Consider the following 14,052-nt stretch of genomic DNA (forward strand, 5'->3'; position numbering starts at 1 on the left):
ATTTTGTTTTTATTTTCTACATATTGCCTAATCTAGGAATTAAAAGGTCATGGAAGAAAGTGACAACTCAGAACTGTCTTCAGGACTGAGTTTGGATTAAGCCTATCTGTTACCCTCTTCAATTTGCATTTTTTTCTTTTCATTTTCTTCCTGTGGTACTTTCCTCCTTGAAACTTGAAAGAGAACCAGAGCTAAAAAATGACATGCTCCATGGCCTCCAGGTCCCAGGAAAGGGCTGTATTACTGCAGCACTGACTTTAAGTCCTTTACCACAGACATCACTCAGAGATTAACAGAGTGCACAGGTGTGGGGAATTCCCTGGAGGTCCAGTGGTTAGGACTCTGCCCTTCGATTGCCAGAGGACCTGGGTTTGATCCCTGGTCAAGGAACTAAGATCCCACAAGCCACGTGGGGTGCCGCCAAAAATAAATAAATAAGTAAAGTGCACAGGTGTGGCTCGGGTTTCCAGAGATGAGGCTATTTTTCCCGCCATACTCTGCTCAGCAGCCAGCAGGGGAAGCTAGAAGGACCAGTCCAAAGGAAAGTGGCACAGTTACCCAGTGAATCAGAATGAGTTAGCAGAATCATTGCCGTTGGAAGGTTTTACTTCATGAGTTTGCCTGTCTGCTCTGATTTGGGTGTGATGCTCTGGGCCTCTGGGAATAGTGTTCAGAGTGGGCTTTCTTTGGAGGTGATTCCATTGCCCACTGAGCTGAGGAGATGAACGTTCTGTCGTAGCCTCTGGCTTATGTGGGAAAGATGGCATCTTTGACCCTTGCCCGTGGCCTATGATTTGTGTCTTTAAACACCATTGCTGGCTGAGGTAATGGTGGAGAGTAGAAGGAATCTGGCCCAAAGCTAAAGCCCTAGAGCTTTACCCGCCCCCGCCTCCCACCCCCCAAATATTAACAAAACAAGGATGTTATTAAATTACCAATCCTGGCTCCAATTGAACATATGCCAAGAATTCCATGCTTCCACCTCACATAATACATTTTATTTTTCTTTTGGGGATTTGTTTTCTGAATCGGTTTACTTCTTTGTGGCCCAATAATCACCACATGGAATTCTCTCCATCTTCCATCCTTCATCATTAGGAAAAAAACACAGTATCATTTTCTGGCAAGAAATAAATATCTCAAAATGAAAGACAATATTTAGTGACCAAAAAAAAAAAAAGAATCCCTCAAGAGTACTATTTTTTCTGATGAATCAGAACTGGAAGTGATTAAGGGCTCAGTACATTAAAACAATGAACACTCGTGTTCATTCCTCCATTTTCATAAGAAAATCAAACATCCTCTTTTATGTAAGTGGGGGGCTACAAATCTTTTAAGTGAGCCATAGACAAGTGCATTGGCATGGTTTGAGGAAATGCATAGAGGAAATTAAAAATGTTTATTTTATTGAACTAATATTCCCTGCTGGAGATTAAAGTAGCAAATCGAGCCCACAACTGTAAGACAGATACTATTCAGCAACTGAGTGTCTATTTATTTGGTCCCTAACTGTCAACTTGAACCTGAGTAGAAGTTTTAAATTGTAACTTACTAAATGTTTATGAGAGTGTTCCTTGAATATAAAATTGGGTTGTTTCAGATTGTATTTTCATAAATATATACCTCGTCTGATTTTATTTGGATTGGTGGATTTTTAAAAAACGTGTTCAGAATTGAAATTCCTGAGAATCTTTAGGGTGACTAAAATTTTGGTATGGTATAGAGAATTATGACTTTAAGATCATGTATGTTGATCATGCCAGTTTGGAAAGTTCCTTATGCCATTTTATAACGTATTTCATAAGGAAATATTTTTAAAGGCATTATTTAGAAATCAGGACTAGCTGTTTTCATTTCAGGCTGCTACCTCTTAGCTGTTTGAATCAGAGCATACTAGTTAACTCGGCTGTGGCCAGTTGGATCATCAGTATCTTTTGCATGGATGTACAACTCTAGTTGTAGTACAACTTAATTTTTATTTTAGATTTATAAAGGAACGGATATCTGGAATGAAGATGTAAGCACTGAGGCAGTCAGGAGGCAGATAGTAGCTACCATATTTAAGTTCCGATGAGCAGTTACTATGTCCCAATCGACTAAAGAATTTTGTGTCCATTTTCACGTGGAGACACTTACTATTTTGAAGTGACTATAATTATCATCATTTTACAGGTGAGGAAACTGACAACTCAAAGAAGATACTAACTTTGCCACCCACCGCCACTCCTCCTAGCTGGCAGGTGGCGGAGCTGGGCTGCTCTCGAGAGGCCAGGTTGGTTTTCTCCCCTGGAGGCTGGGATGCTGTGGGGTTTCCCTTGCAGTGGGCAGAGACCTGGGTAAAGATGGTCTTCAAGCTCCTGGGGCAAAAGGTGATAAGTGCAAAATGCGCTGGCTTCCCATCCTCTCTCCCTTCATAGAAATTCTCCTGTACGACGTCCATGCATCTTCAAGCAGGCTTTTCCATGGAAGAGCTCACGTGGGCACGCGTTCAATTCAAGTCCCAGTGTGCTTTCCCCCAGGGGCTCTTTCACAAGGTTACAAAGACTGGGAAACTTGCCCATGATTATTAATATTTAAAAAAAGTTATTCTGGCTTCTTTCAGGGCCATATCAGTTTCAAAGATCGCTGTCAGGGTGCGAGCAACTGAAGTTGAAATGGCCGGAAAGCGGAAACTTTTCTTCAGAGTTGTACAGTTGGTGGAATATTCATAGAAGTGTAATGTGACACAGGATGCCGAGTCGGTGTCGAAACTTTGTTCCAAACCATATTTGCTATTTGTAAAACTGGTCCCTCAGGGACCAGCTACGGATAAGGTAAGGGGTGGGGGTGGGGGCTGGCTGCCGAGTGACTGAGACAGGGCTGCAGGAGGGGCTTCTGGCCACAGGAATTAGGGTTCTCGGGAGCCGGGAGAGATCTGGGGTCCAGCCTTTCCCACCCTGGGAGGACCACCTCTGCCTCAGGTAGGGACACCTTTCCTTCATGTTGCCACGTAAGTTTTGTGCCTGAGTTTGAAACGTGAGCGTTGGAGGAATTGATACAGTATCATTGTGCAGTTTTGCTCGTGGGGAAGTGACACCATTCGCTTTTTCCTTGAAAGTCTCCTGGTCAGGATGTTGATAAAAAAAATCTGGCGCCATGGACCCTGACCAGTGTCATCTCCCGATGCTGAAAGTATATTTTAAAACGAACCAAAGGTATCATCTACTGATGACCCAAATTTCCTTTCAAGAATTAACAAATCTCTCTCGTTTTTTTTTTTCCCCCCCTAGGAACTCTATGCATCTGTAGTTAATCTAAGAATTAACATTTAGCAAATTACTGCCTCAGTGCCTTAAATGAAGTATGTGTCTGGTGGCTCTGTTGATTAGAGCCCCGTGCTAATGAGGTCACGAGTTCAGTCCCCAGGAGGGCTGGTTCACTTCTCCGTGGTCCCCCTCCGGACCCTGGCCACACCTCCAGAGGAACACTGGTCACAAGTGGCCTTCTGGGGAAGAATCAACACAAATTCTTCACGATTTGTGGGAAAAGACAACTCAAAGCAGATGCCTTGAGTTAACCTGGAATATGGCAGTGATCCCATGGGGTGACTAAATGGTACCCTAGGAGGCTGCAAAGACGTCCTACAGACTGTGCCAGTGCTATGCTTCCTGGGGTGGCTTCCGTGCTGGGAAAGCTGGCTTTGATGTGTGTGTGGGACTCTGTCCTGCAAGGAAAGGGGAGTGTTTTCTAGAAACAGTGAGAGGTGGGATGCCTCTTCAAGAGGCAGCGTCGGGGGGATGCTTTAGGGGAATTTGGTTGCCTTTTCATTGATCACTTATTCAAAAGAGGGATCATTTGGGGACTGCCAATTAGTGTCTGTCCTCATGCACCCCCTGGGACCACTTTTCCTGTGGTCAGGCCACGCCATCGACTTGTCTCAAGCTGGCAGTAGACCCAGGAGTGAAGAGCTTTCAAGGCATGGGGGATTCTCACACTCATGCATTCTCTCCATTTTTCACTCCCAGAAACCACTTTTTCAGGTCCAGGTTCAGTTCTGAAGCTAAATCTCGGCCAGGCATGACTGGATGCACTGGTATCCTCTGAGGTCGTTTCTTGGTTTTAGGGAAGGCTAATGCCTAGCGACCTCCAGCTCTGCCTGGTGACATTCCTGGTTGGGACCAGCACCCTCGCTGGCTTCCTCCTATTTACCAAAAATACATTCTCCACCTCTCTTTTAAAACAATTTTTTAAAATAATTTTAATCACTAGCAGGATGCTTTGTATATAGCAGGGGTTCAGTAAATATTCGTCAGATGAATGAGTGAGCGGATGAAAGCATCAAATGTGGAATTGATTCCATTTAGAAAACGGCGGTGTTTTTAATTTTATCATTTTCTTGCTTTTCTCTTTACAAAATTCTATGTGTTTATTAAAAATAATTCCGAAACTAGAGATGAGCAGAACTTAAGAAAATAAGAATCATCACCCGTAATGCCATCACTTGGAGATAGCCTTTCTTGATATTTTGGGGTGTGTTATAGTGATATCTATATGCATATCTATTATATGTATGGGACCCAGACAATGTGTATTATTGTGTAATTTTTTAAAACTTATATCCAGAATCTTTGCATGATATTAAATATTCTTCTGTGTTATTATTTTAATTTTTTCAGACCATTTTATTCTATGACTTGACTTCAACTTAGCCGCCTGTTAAGACATCCCTGGAGCTTAAACTTTCTACGTAGCTTTATTTCCTTGGGATAAATTCCTACAAGAGGAATTGCATGGTTCCATGGTTTTCTAATTCACTATATGTTGGCAAGTTATCGGTTAGAGCAGTGCCACCAATACGTACTCCTACCTGCGATCGGTTAGTGTCCGGCCACACTCCTCCTTGGTTGAACGGTGTGTTGTCATTCTTATATTTGCTAATCCTTAGGCAAAAAGTATATCCAAGTTCTTCTACTTTGCATTTCTTTCTTTAAAATTTATGTTTTTTTTACTCTATTGCACTCTTATATTTTAAAAATTAATTAACAATTAAAAAAATTTTTTTGGCTGCATCGGGTCTTCATTGCTACACGTCGGCTTTCTCTAGTTGCGGCAAGCGGGGGCTACTCTTTGTTGCGGTGCACGGGCTTCTCATTGTGGTGGCTTCTCTTGCTGTGGAGCACAGGCTTTAGGTGCGTGGGCTTCAGTAGTTGCAGCACACGGGCCCTAGAGCATGTGGGCTTCAGTAGTTGTGGTGCACTGGCTCGGTAGTTGTGGCTCGTGGGCTCTAGAGTGCAGGCTCAGTAGTTGTGGTGCACAGGCTTAGTTGCTCCGCGGCATGTGGGATCTTTCAGGACCAGGGATCAAACCTGTGTCCCCTGCATTGGAAGGCAGATTCTTAACCACTGTGCCACCAGGGAAGTCCCTAATTTTTCCAGTAGGTCATTGTTGGTTATGTATTTTAAATAGAGCAGTGTGTACATGTCAATCCCAACTCCCATAGTGAAACTGAATACTTTTTCATGTGGCCATTTTAACATCTTCTTTGCAAATTGCCTGTTAATGTTTTTGAAAACCCACATATTTGGGGGGCCAATATACGTACCCCTCTCTACTTCATGGACTATTGTAAGAATTAGTTGAAATAACCTATTTGAATATGTTTGAAACCGACACAGCAATACACAAATGTGTTGACCACGTTTATGACCTGTAGGGTGAGGGTCAGAAGGAATGGCCATCTGGAGACAAACAGGCTGAGTCAGTGGTACCCATGGAAGGCTTGGGCAGCTCTGCCTGCTGACGTATGGGGAGAGGCACCTGTGAGAAAGGGTAAGGGGCCTTGACCCTTTGTTACTGAGAGAAGGCCACCGGAAATAGACAAGGTCAGTGGCAATACAGGGGCTGGCAGCTCAAAATGTTGTTTCAGTTGTTACAACTAGTATAGGGTACTTTTCTAATTTGAAAATGATCCGATAAAGAAAAAAACAATTAAGACACTCCACCCTGCAGCAGGGTCGGCAATTCATGAGGCGACAGGAGCTGAGTTCTGGGCTGTCATGGGTGCCCGTGCTGACTTGGACAGAGCAGCTCCAGGGAGCCCTTGAGAGTCATACCTGGACCCTGCAGGACGCCGAGCTCACGGCCATCTTGCACTCAGATGACGGGGAAGCCGTGCCTCCTTGGCGAGCAGGACCCTGTGAACAGGTAAGACATTTCCCTGGCTGGAAGTAAACACAGGCCGTCCTTCCAGATCCAGTGTGCATCACTGGCTGGCGGGGAGAAGGCAGGGCTTAAGGGCAGTGGGAAGAACTTGAGTTTGTGCAGGAGGAGAAATGAGAGCTTTTCTTCTTCAGTTCCAGCGTTGCCACTGCAGCTGATGATACAAAGTATCAGACTGGGGTTTTATGTTATTTTATACCAGGTAAAGCTTCTCTGAGGCAACACTGTTTCCTAGGACAGGGACTGTGCTAGGGCCTGGGGACAAAGCTGGGGACAGACTGTGATAGTCTCTGGCTTTCCGGAGTCTCAGCTGGGTTGGGGACGTGGACAGTACACGAGGGACCAAGCAAACAGGGAGAGTGTGGTCCATGGCAATGATGCCCCAAAGGAAATGGAAATGGGCAAGGATCAGGGTTGGGCCATTTTGGATTTGGAGGCAATGCAAGGTCTTTCTGGGGAGAGCACATTTAAACTAAATTAAGAATGAGGAGATGGGCCAGCAGGTGAAGAAAGGCAGACCCAGGAGGGAGGAGGCGTCTCAGCCGTTCCATAGAGTGACAGCAGAGCAGTGAGCTGGTCAGGATGAGGTCTGAGAGGCCAGCAGGCATCAGATCACACCTGGCTTCATTCGTGCTTCATGTTTAGAAGTTTGATTTTACCCTAAGCGCAAAGGCAAGGTAAAGAGTGCTTAGAAATCCAACATCCTAACGCCTTGCTGAAGCCTCAACTCAGCGTGTGTAAAGATTTGTTGAGTGAGCTCAAAATAAATAAACAAATTGATGTTCTGTGCTTGGAAAACATCCTGTTTTATTTTATTCTATTTTTAAGCTTTGGTTTTGGCTTCTATTACATGAAAAATCACTCCCATTTCGATTTATTTTTGTTAAAAGGCCAAGCTTACAGGGATGAGAATAAAACGTCTGATGCTGAGAAACGTGCCTGAAATGAGAGGAAAGGTTGATGAGGCAGGTCTCCACAGCCTGGATCGTGTGGAGTGCTTTCAGAAACCGTCACCCATTGTGCAGGTGAGAAGGCAGCTCAGAGACGTGGAGAAAGGTTGGGCAAGGCCACATCCTTGTGTGAGGTCCCGGGAACGCGTGTCTCTGCTCTGGTGAACTTTCCGTGAGCCCAGGGCAAATGGTGGCCACCACGGCCTCATGGAGTTGCTTGGGCTCCTTTCTGTGGCCTCTGGGACTCTTGCTGTAGGAGTTTGTGGAAACAGGAAGGATATAGGATGGTCATGGGGGTTCTCGTTACTCCGTGGGGCACTGGGGGCCTGTGTTTGCTCATCAGGTAGACTAGAGACTCGGCCCCCTAACCTCCCTTTCTGACCACCGAGTGTCCACCTCTGAGACCTAATCAGGGCTCCCACATCTTGAGGTTGGCGAGGCGCCCAAGGAGATCAGTGGAATTCCACCTTTCTCCTCCCATCCCAACACTTAAAAATATGGGCTGTGATGATTTTGGACGTGCCCCCTCTACACGTTGGCATCTGGGTCCCCTGTCCTCCTGGAGCCCTTGCCGGTCCTCCTCGTCTTCCTTGAACTTGTCTCCAAGGGAGTCTGCTGTGATCACTAACATCACCCCTATTATCTGAGGTCCACTGAGGTGTGTCAGGGCTTTGGGACAAACACGTGGTACTCAGCCCAGCTACTGTAGATTTGCAGCCACCTTGGGTTTCGCCTTTCCTGGCAGGATCCCACCGGGAACTCTTTGGGGCAAAACATATCTTTTGCAATTTAATTGTCAGCGGGTGGGATACAGTATTCCCTGCCTGAGCTTGAATTGAAGGAACCCCTCATCTTCGAGTTCCAGCTCTTGAGAAGAATGGCAGCTGCTGGAAGATGTGAACTTGACATTTGAAATTGGCCGACACCTGGGAGTTAGTGTGAGGTAGAAAAACAAACAAGGGCTGTGGCGTTGGGTAGATGTAGGTTCCAGACCAGCTCTGCGCTTCCTGTCGTGCGGCTCTGGAGTAACAACTTGTACGATCTCTGTGAGGCCCATTTTTCCATCTTTAGAATGGGGGTAGTATAGTCTACCGCATAATATTTCGGTGAGGATGAAAAGAAGAGAATGAAAATATCTGTCACACAAGACATGCTTAAGAGACATTAGCTCTTATGTTCCTTTGCCCTCAATAATGTCATGAGTCCTTCCAAAAACAGAACATCCTTCAGGATAGAATCCTACCCATTTTTTGGCTGGCGGGACATCCGAAAGGACATAGGTGTCTTTGTTTGGTTTGTGGTAAGTTGACTTTGCACTTTAAAAGGGAAAAAAGGGAAATGTGTAGTCCCTCAAACAATGACCCCTTTTAAAGCCTACGTTGGACTCCGATTTCAAAGAATATTCTTATTAACATAGTTCCTTACAAATGGAGTGCCACTCATCAAATATTTATAAAGAGTAGCCTGAGAAGCCAGTGTAGCGCTTGGCAAGCCTGGGGACATTTCCCACATGCTCTGTGGGACGGCGTAGGTAGGGGACACCCTTTAATTTTGTGACATGATTTGGGGGCTCCAGCGCAAGCTGGTCTTGGCATGGTTTCGCCCAGTTCAGGGCCCGTTCAGGCCTCGCAGGCAACTCCCTTTGAAGTCCATGGGAGCTCTTTGAATGGAAAACATACACAACGGGGTGCTGATGCAAATAGGAATCAGGCCTGATGTACGTGGGGAATAAAGGGGCTTCTCCACCCAAATATTAGCTCTTTAGCTAGGAAACTATGGTTTGATCATTAAATAAAAGAGCCCCTCCCTGCCTCCAAAACCTCACAGTCTACCACCAGAGCTCTGCCATCCATTTACTCAGGAAATGATAAACCTGCTGGTTACCTGAGAGTTTTAATTAAGCAACAGATACAGACAGCGCAGGGCTCGTTTTGCTTTAAACATATCAATAAAATAAGCATTCTCAATTCCAGGGCAACTTGCTCAATGATAAAAAAAAACTAAGCATCACTATCTCTTGAAATATCACTCATCAAGTGTGATCATTTAGAAAAATATCTCTATTAGAGACAGTTAGAGTTGTTTTTTAGTTGAAAATGCAGTCGCCGATGGAGTGCGAAGCTGCAATTTGTAGACAGGTTAAGTAAATTAAATCACTCACTGTCTTTTTTTTTTTTTTCTTTTCTTTTTCCTTTTCCAATGGCTTTAAAAGTTAAAGGTAATTTGCAAAGAAAATGCTCGGTTGAATTGGTTTGTAATATCTGTTAATGATCTTTAAAAAAATCCACTTATTCACAATCCTGTCCCTGAGGGAATAGCAGTGTGCTATCAGAAAAATTTCTAAAGTCTGAAATGTCATTAGCTAGTGATTTCTTTGAAGTAAAAAGCCCTGAAAAAATAAATTATATAAGGTATACAAGTGCGCAGGACAATCACTTTGATGAATAATATCTGTGTTTTTCATGCGGCAAAATACAACAATTGAGATCCAAGCTGCTAAATTACAGAGCCGTCTTTTGAGTTACGTCCACGTAGGCGTATCTGCTCTGTTTATTTCACACGTATACAGAGTTCTTCCATATATTTATAGATTGTTGATGTAAAAACAGTAGTGTTAGGAACAATTTTGCTTATATTCCTTGTGTTTACCTTTTGGAAATACAAGGTGTTGCCTAAATATAGGCCTACAGGTGTTCCATCCAGGAGGAAAAACAATGGCCTGTTTCAGTGCAGCAGCCTGGATCCCAGAGCCAGGTGCCGGGAACAGAGGTGCAAACACCAGGCAGCGCCTGGTTGGTTCACTATTAGATAACAGAGCTGTGAAATACTACACCAAAGGGAAAATTTCCTTCCTGACCCCAGCTGGCTATCGGTTTTTGCCTGGAAGCAGGGGAGTCTTTGTAATATAATATTAGTCGGTGTAACTGCTGATGCTGTTTCAGCTGCTATAAATAGCTCATCTTTTTTTTTTTTTGAGGGAGGAGCTGGATTTTACTAAACCATGGGCTAGAGGTTAATTATACATTTCATAAGAAAGTATTTCCTTGCAGCCAGCCTAAATTTGTTACCTTTTAATCCTGCTTTACATAAGAAGGCTGGAAATATAGGAGTCTCCCCAAGGTCCTTCATTATTGCCATTATTTTATACATTGGGTCTTTAATTTTTTTTTCCTCATACATTCCTTACCTCTTCGCTAAACTGCAGAGGGTCCCAGTTTTATTCATTTTTCCTCAAGAAAAGACATTCTCTTCTTCCCAGCCCAGCTGACCTCTAATCAGATGTGTGCTTCTTCCCATTTTCTGCTCAGTAGCTGACGTCAAGAGAGCAAACTGAACCCAGGCAAGAGCAAACCACTGATTGATTTTAATAAAGAGATTCTATACTATTTTCTGTGTTAGTCCCTCCATTTGCTTCACCTAAGAAATAAACATTTGAAACTTTGATTTATTTATTTATTTAGCGGTACGCGGGCCTCTCACTGCTGTGGCCTCTCCCGCTGCGGAGCACAGGCTCCGGATGCGCAGGCTCAGCGGCCATGGCTCACGGGCCCAGCCGCTCCGCGGCATGTGGGATCTTCCCGGACCGGGGCACGGACCCGTGTCCCCTGCATCGGCGGGCGGACTCCCAACCACTGCGCCACCAGGGAAGCCCTGGAACTTTTTTGAAGCTTTATTAGGGTTCCACATATGGAAGCTTGCAAAGAGCAGAAGAACATGACTCAATGTGTTATCCTGGAGGGAACGAACCCCTGTAACCACCCTCGGGATAAGAAAGACAACACAGCCATCCCTGTTTGCTCCTGTGATGGGACCCCTCCTTGCTCCTCATAGATTTTTTTCTTCTGTAGAGGGGACATCATATAAATGGAATCATATGGTAGCTGTTCTTTTGTGTCTGGCTTCATTCCTTCAACACTATGTTTGTGAGCTGTACCTATGTTGTTGGGTGTAATTATCGTATTTCTTCCCTGTTGTATTTCCTTCCGTTGGATCAGTTACCCATTCTACTCCTGATGAATGTTTGAGTTGTTTCAGTTTTAGGCTATTTCAGAGAGGGTGGCTGTAAGCTTTCTTGTGCACGTCTTTGGTGTGTGTGTGTGAGTGTGTGTGTGTGTGTGAGTGTATTTCTGTTGGGTGTGCACGTCTTTGGTGTGTGTGTGTGAGTGTGTGTGTGTGTGTGAGTGTATTTCTGTTGGGTGTGTAGACCAAAGGGGGACTTACTACGTTGTAGGGCACAGCTGTGATTGGCTTTAATGATGTCAGTTTTCCAAAGAGGTTGTGTCAGTTTCCACTCCCACCAGCAGTGGGAGAGACTTATGCTGCTCTACCTTCTCGTTAACGTCCCGTTCTCTTAGTCTTTTTGATTTTCGTCGTTCTGGTGGTGTGTAATTGAATCTCATTGTGGTTTTAATTTGGTTTCCTGGATTATTGATGAGTTGAGCATCTTTTCATGTACATTGGCTGTTTGGGTATTTTGTGAACGGGTTTTCAAGCATCCTGCTCGTTTTCCTATTGTATTGTTCACCTCTTTTACTGATTTGTAGGAGATATATATTCTGGATATGATCCTTTCTTGGTTATATATATTGCGAATATCATATACCACCACGAGCTTGACTCTTATTCACTTCATGGTGTCTTTGGATGAGAGGAAGATTTTAATTTTAGTGTAGTCTAATTTACCAATACTTTCCTTTATAGTTAGTGCTTCCTGTGTCCTACTTAAGAGAGCTTTGCTTACCCCGATGCCATGAAAGTATTCTTTTATATTATCTCCTGGAAGCTTTATTGTTTCCCCTTTCACATTTACATCTGTAATCCACATGGGGTTGACTTTTGTATATGGTGTGAGGCTGGGATCAAGTTTGTTTTTCCTCCATCATATCTACTTACCTTTCACCATTAATAAAAAAGATTTCCTTTCCCCAGTGCTCTGAAGTGACACTTTTGTCATAAATTAAGTACTCATTTATAGACTGATCATATGACTTTTTCCCCTTTATTTTGTTAAGGTGGTGAATTATCCAGTAGGTTTGTGAATGTCAAACCAACCTTGCATTTCTGGACTAAACTGAATTTGTTTACGATGTATTATTTATTTCATGTATTATTGCATGTTTTGATAATTTTTACAATATGTATGGATGAAATTTACCTGTAATTTTCCTTTAGTGTAATGTCCTTGCCAGGTGCGTTATCAAGGTTTAGCTGGCCCATAAAAGGAGTTGAGAAGTGTCTTCTTTACATTCTTAAAAAAAATAAAACATAATGAGTCTGATCTAATATAGTGATTAAAAATATACATAGTTTGTCCTAAGTATATTAGTCAGGGTTCTCCAGAGAAACAGAACCAATAGAATATGCATAGACATATATATGATCTACTCTATGAACTGGCTAGCACAATTATAGAGACCAGGAAGTCGCTTGATCTGCTGTCTGCAAACTGGGGACCAGGAAGGCTGGTGGTGTAACCCAGTCCAAGTCTGAAGACCTGAGAATTGTGGGGTTGGGGGCTGAAGGGTGAGCAATGGTGTAAGTCCTGGTTGGATTCTTTTCTAATTGAAGCAGAGTTGATTTATGGTATTATATTAGTTTCAGGTGTATAGTATAGTGATTCAGTACTTTTACAGATTATATTCCATTAAAAGTTATTACAAGATAATGGAATACACCTGTGCTATACACCTGGCTGGATTCTGAAGGCCTGGGAACTGGGACCTCCTATGTCTAAGGCAGGAAAAGATGGGCATCCCAGCTCAAGCAGAGAGAAAATTCACCCTTCCTCTGCCTTTCTGTTCTATCCAGGCCTTCAGTGGATTGGATGGTGCCCACCGCAGTGGTGAGGGTGATCTTCTTTACTTCATCCACCCATCTAAATGCTGATATCCTCCAGAAATAATGTTTCACCAGCCACCTGGGCATTCCTTAGCCCAGTCGAGCTGACATGTAAAATCAACCATCACGGTTAAGTGTTTATTCATCATAATTATCTTTCATTCCAGGCTTCTGTATATTTTAAATTAGACTTTCGTCAGGAAACTGGTTTTGTGTGAGTTTTGCCTGGGAAGGTAAATAGAAGTTAGATGATCTAGGAGTTTTCATGTGTCTCTCGGCAGTAAGCTTGTGTGCCCAAGGCTGAACTGTGTCACTGTGTCTCAATCCCAAGACCCACGATCAAGGTCCATCCTGGGTTTAAAGGAGAACCTATAAGATGAGAACTTTCTGGACATATGATAAGCATTCAGATAAAACACCTGATCCCAGTGACAATATTCAAAGCCGATTTCATCTCCTCCTTTTGACCCTTCAGTCACTGTTCCACTGAGTTTTTTTTTTTTAATTAAATCTCCTTCAATACTGTATATCTCATAGCTCACCCATCTTTCCATACCTTCTTGCTGTGGTCCTCCAGACTGTGGCATTTCCAGAACACCTAGTCTTCATTTCATCCTCTTCTCAGCCATCCAAGTGCTCGCTCCAAAATGGACAGCTGGCCACCTTAGCCCTTGCTGACAACTCCTTGATGGCTTTACCAGGTGAAGTGCAGGCTCATGAACACATACACGGTGCCCCCACTGGCTGGGCTCTTCCTTCCTCCTCAACCTGCCTCCCCCTCCAGCATCTCCAGGTGCCTGCGGGTCCTGGTGTGCACAGTGGGGTTTTGTGCACCAACTTTTGTGTGTGCTGCTCTTCCTCCCAGGCATAGGCTGTCCAGGGCTTTCTCCTGGATAATCCATTCTTTGATAATCAGCTCAGGCCAGAACCCTTGACTCCTCGCAGCTGGGGCTGCACGGTCAGCTTCTAATTTCTGTGGTTAGATGGTGAACTCTTTGCAGGCAGGGTCCAGGTCTCAGCCTGGTAGCCAACAGGTGCTCAGTAAACATTTGTAGATTCAAACAGG

General features: G+C 44.0%; 1 long non-coding RNA gene across 4 annotated transcripts in view; it reads left to right on the plus strand.

The window, feature by feature from the left end:
- Positions 1-14,052, plus strand: part of LOC117195805 (uncharacterized) — a 57,297-nt gene that overhangs the window by 25,892 nt on the left and 17,353 nt on the right. For 3 of the 4 annotated variants that reach the window (XR_007470830.1, XR_007470829.1, XR_004475620.2), the window contains exons 2-4: positions 2,173-2,272; positions 2,603-6,183; positions 7,089-7,223. This is a non-coding gene — a long non-coding RNA (uncharacterized LOC117195805). The remainder of the gene's footprint in view (positions 1-2,172; positions 2,273-2,602; positions 6,184-7,088; positions 7,224-14,052) is intronic. The other variant, XR_007470831.1, reaches the window with a different exon arrangement.

The sequence above is a fragment of the Orcinus orca genome, chromosome 13 (genome assembly GCF_937001465.1).
Source record: "Orcinus orca chromosome 13, mOrcOrc1.1, whole genome shotgun sequence".
In the NCBI taxonomy this organism is placed as follows: Eukaryota; Metazoa; Chordata; class Mammalia; order Artiodactyla; family Delphinidae; genus Orcinus; species Orcinus orca.